Raw genomic sequence first — 5580 nt, forward strand, 5'->3', positions numbered from 1 at the left:
AAAGTATCTGTTTGCCCTCACAATACACAGGAACAACACTGTAGAAGTGGAAGTGGTCTCTCTCTGTCTCATTGTGGAGAATTTCTGATGAGCCAACCCTTTGGCCTACATTTGGTGGGGCCTGTAGAGGGGATGTCGTTTCAATAACCCCATAAAACCAGTCACGTATTAGTAGGGAGCAACCAAGTTGCAACACCGTGATCAAAGCCCACAGGAGGAGGCACAGACAGGCCCATAGATTCACATACTAAAAGCCATGTGGCTTTTAGTCTCCAATTACAGATGGGTTAAGATGACCTCCACTGGTGTTTTTAACTTACTCAAGTCTAGGTGTCATGCTGTGAAGTTGTATTACTGCAACAGGTAAAGGGGTAGAATAATACACTTAAAAAGGCTTCAAGTTAAACCAGCTGCTTCTGCTCGCACAGTGCAAGAGAAATGAGCTCTCCCCCCCCCACCGTCCTGCTGTTTGTGTTAAGCCCAAACCCTGATAACAGGCAGCGCGACCAGGAATGTGGTGACGTGCTGGAGCTGCTGGGGGCGGATGGCGTCTGCGTGAGCACAACTGTATGTAGAGAATGAAGAGGAGGAGGAAGAGGGGGGGGTGGTCTGCTGCTATCACTGTAACTTGAGTGACCTTTACGCTCTGCGGGGATCCATACCAAACATACTGTATAGGTTTCTAGGTTTCTGCCGCAAGACCTCAGAGTTGCTGAGAAAGTTGGAGAAGCATTCCTTTCAGAGAGGAGTGGGATGAAATGGCAGGGGAGTATGTGGGAAGAAGACAGATTAGTGATGAAGGGAGGGGATGGGGGAGTTGTGGAAACATGATAATCGGGAGAAAAACAAAACTAATCTGCTAGTTGAACATGAAAAACATGGTGTTAAATTATTTATTATGGACACTGGCTGTTATGGCTTTCCCGGTCAGATGGAGAACTGCATCATACTACAGACACTGCTGGCATAAATTATATATTTCGAAAAAGAAAGAAAAAGAATAAGAAGCAAAGAATAAAGAAAAGTTATCTAGTCTGCCTTCTCAAAGCATGCAACAGCTGTGAGTGCATAATGTGAAGGAGACAAGCTGAAAGTGACAATTAACCTGTCTGTGCTCTGTCATTGTGGTTTCTCTATGTCACTCTCCAATTAAACAAACGTTACTAAAAATACACTTACGTTCATGATCCCAGAAGTTAAAAATAAAGACTTGACCAGTATGCTGGCCTATATTTTTGAGGGAATTCCCCCAGACAACATTGAGCTAGAACAAGGCACTATACAGTAAAATCCTCAGTGTTAATTTATCCATTTGTATACCTCTCAAGATGCAAGAGGGCAGGGCCGGCCCTAGGATTTTCGTGGCCCTAAGCAAGATTTTTTGGGGTGCCCCCCCCCCCAAACACCCCCATTATAAAATCATTATGTCATTTTTTATTAAATACTAAAATAATAACGCTAGTTGTTGGATAGGAGATACATAATTACAATATGAAAGTTAAAAAAAAAATATTGGCCCCCTAGTGGTTGTGGCCCTAAGCGACCGCTTATATTGCTTATGGCAGCGGCCGGCCCTGCAAGAGGGTTTTATATTTGTCACTCACTCACTCATACAGGTACAAGCAGCGAAATGTTGGTGTGGCATGCAACAACAACAATAAGATAATAAGTAATAATGATAATACTGGATGTAATAATAATAAAGAATGACGAAATGAAGAAACAAAAACAAAGTTGGCAATAGTATAGTATAGTATACTTTAGAAGCTGCTGTGTAGAAGGTCTCAAGCATGGAAAGGAATGTTGAGTAAATCAGTGGACTATTCTGTCCATCCCACTCTGTCAGAAAAGGCAGGCAACCACATACCTTGTGATCCACTGGACTTGCACGATGGCACTGTGTGAAGTCCGCAGACATCGTAAAGGAACATTAACATATTGCCGGATATTGACTTTTAAGATAGAGTCAGCTTCCCTGTGTTAGCTAATCTGAGTGAGCAGGAAGGGTTATAGGGTTGGATCAGGCCTTGAAGATATGTCATCAGCCTTCACTGCACTTTGTTGACAAGAACTTATGAGATGCAATCATTAGTCAATACCATGAAGGGCATAATTGGCAATAATCTAAACACCATGCTATCCCTTATACCAGTCAGCAAAATGAATGCACATCAAAGCCTTACTGTTCTCCAACCAGTCACAAAACTGTTTTCTGCGCAGTCGATAATGCGTTCAGTGTATAACTCAAAGTTTAATCTGACCAATTGGATAAAAAAAAAAGAATAATTTCAACTCACTTTAAAACCTATTCTTACAAGTCGTAGAGCTTTGTAATTCAAATTCTACTGTGAATAAGTATATTTTTTTAAGGCATACAAAAGTGGTTACAATTTCAAAACGACAATAAAGTCAAATAATTATAGGACCACAATGGAATTGTGCTATCCTTTTTAGCTTGTGTTTTACTGTACCCTGTGCTGTTTTTACATATTAAGTAGCCTGTAGTATTCAATCAATCAAAAACATAAGGCAGACAGTAAATACAATAAAACTGCCAAATAGTAATCAAACAGTAAAATAAAACAGACAAATACATGACATCAAATACATTGACTCTAAATAAATGTGACTTGACTTGACTGTCTTGGCCCAGCACAGGATTTGGCCCCTGCCAAGACAGCTAAAGGCCCATCCTTTGGCCCCTCCTGTTTGACTCTGAGGAAGACGCAAGTCCAAACTCAGTCACCCCTGCACAATAATAAATAGGCTATGTGCAGACCAGTCGAGTGCTCCAGCAATTTTTTTGGGGTAGTTGTCTCTTCTGAAGTGCCCAGGTATTTTTCTTTCTGGTTCAAGTAGTCCCTGATGAGCACAGAGCCCTTCTACCTTTAACCCATTAAGACCGGGAACGCATCTGTGTCATTTTAGATTTCTTTTTCAAAACATTGCAGATCTACAAGCTTATAGCGCGGCACCGAGTGCCACGATATGAGCTTGTAGATCTGCATTTTTTTTTTATCGTGAAAATTTGTGCAAATCTTTGAATATATATTTTTCAAAGCGAACATTTGTAAAAAATATTGAGTTCCAGGGACCTCCAGAAGCAAATATTTGAGTTACAAATGTTCGCTTTAAAAACATATATATTCAAAGATTTGCTCAAATGTTCCACGATTTAAAAAAAAATAGCAGATCTACAAGCTCGTAGCCTATGAGCTTGATCTGCTAACTTTGAATAGCCATAATAAAATAATGGTTATAGCTAAAATCTAAAATGACAGATGCGTTCCCGGTCTTAACTGGCTGAAGCACAATGGACTTCTCTTTGTACCCATTATATCTGCCACTCAGGTAGCCCTGATACATGACTGTCATATGTCCTGAGTCCTGACAGATGACCGTCTTGTGATCCATGGCTACCACTCAGGCATTGAAGTGGCTGCTGTAAGCTTTCACTTAGTTTGCTTTTCAGAATGTGTTACACAAGTGTCATAACTTAGAGCTATAGCCTAAGATGTTGGGAATATATTGAACAAATAAACACATTTTTGAAAAAATGTATGGCAATTTGAATTTTTGTATGTGCAAAAACTGTGATTGGGAAAGTTTTCCATCAGAACCAGTTTGCAATTGGTGGCCTTTCCTGAACAAACTGAGCTCAGTTCCAGTTGCCCTACCTTTTTTAAAACCAAATGGCATGAAACTGACATTAACAGAAACATAAAAGTAGTAGCCTAGTGTAACCTATATTCATTGGATCCTTCACATTTACATTCTGTATAGTTAGTGTGAATATCTGTCTGTCTCTTATATGTCATCATGATTTGTGTGCATGAGGATCTCATCTTAAACAAGCTCAGTGCTTATTCTGCTTAATGAATCTTCCAGTTTAGTAGACCTTGTATTGTGAATTTGTACTTCCATGTACTATTGTTCTCATGTCTTACTAAATAAAGTAGGCCTACATCAATCAATCAATAAATCAATCACATGTTAGAAAAACATTTAGTCATTTATCTCACCTAAAAGTCAGGGAATTGCGTTGGAGATTCGAGGGCATCAGATAGGGGCCAGGAGCTCCATGGCAGCAGGTGACAGTAAAGTGTCAATTTAAGGACTTTTAGAACTAATACCTAAAAAAAGAAAATAAATGAAATGAGAGCCACTGGTCTATTTGGTGGTCACAGTGTCTTAAATCAGATTCATTACTGCTGATGACATAATTGTGTGGCAACACCGTGGAGCCGTTGACAGCTATTAGGCTACCGTAGAGATGGACAAACGTCGGCTATGGCTATATGGGAACTTCTCTTCTCTTGAAGATAGCAACTATTTTGTCCTTTTAAAGCCAACGCTTGATTCAATAGCCTGCCCCATCAACACATTGTGCTTTTGCACCATCTTGAAAGGAGGTTGAAGGGCCTTGATTCTTGGGAATTAATTGACAAACTGCAGCAAACGTGTTTCCAGCTGATTTCCTCCGAACAGTAACTTGTAAAGCTGCCTCTGAGTTTTAGAATGGCAGACCAACAGTGGGATTTCCAAAGCATACAATAATCGATGCCTTTGTTTGCCCCCACAGGCACGGCAACGCCCGCTGAGTGCTCACTGGGTACAAGGTTGGCAGAAGATACATAATACATGCATCATAGCCTTCTCTCTCTCTCTGTGTGTCTGTGTGTGTGTGTGTGTGTGTGTGTGTGTGTGTGTGTGTGTGTGTGTGTGTGTGTGTGTGTGTGTGTGTGTGTGTGTACGCGCGCGCCTACGACCACCACAGTTAAGCTCAACTTCGTGGGACTAAATTTAGAATTTCTCACCGAACAAACGATGTCTTCACTGCCCCCTGGTGGCCAGAAAACACAAGTGACCCATAGGACAATGTTGGTTGATGGCTGCAGGTTAATTAGTTCAGAACAGCAGTGAAATCTCCCCCTTTTTTCCATTTTCACAAATGGAACAGTAATTTAAAAAAAAAAAGAAACCGTTTAATTAGTTTCTGGGGTCTCCTAGTTAATCTAGATCCAGATTTCACAGGTCTAAGTAGGTTTTTTGAATCTGGCCAGGCCAGGTGTGGTCTGAATGGGTAAAAAGAATAGCTGTTGAAATCTACTTTCCATGCATTTAAATAGATTAAGGTTTCACATCTTAAGTGTTTCAAATAGTCTTCAGGCAGTCGTTTAATTTATTAACACTGTATGTAGTTTAGTTTTATAGCCTACTTTTAAATTGTAATGATGGCTGTCCCGTTTTTTTTTGTTGTTGCTTAATCGTCTTTATTTTAAACTGCATGTTCTACAATACTGTGGTGACAGTATTGTGGATCAATAAAGTATATCATGATTCTAGTTTCATTCCATTGTCAGTACTTCACATAAAGGACCACTTTTTTCCCCCTGTAATTCTGATGATACATTTCTGTCTAGCATCATTCATTATCTCAATTACATTGTCAGTAATAGCGAATATATCAGATGCAGCTCACAACATGCAGTGGTGTAATGTGTTGTGAGCTTTTAGATTGGCTGTTTTCACTAGTTGTATGATGAAGTATCTAACAAGAAACAAAACACAATATTATGG

This window comes from Gymnoscopelus braueri (genome assembly GCF_963280865.1).
Source record: "Gymnoscopelus braueri genome assembly, chromosome: 8".
NCBI lineage: Eukaryota > Metazoa > Chordata > Actinopteri > Myctophiformes > Myctophidae > Gymnoscopelus > Gymnoscopelus braueri.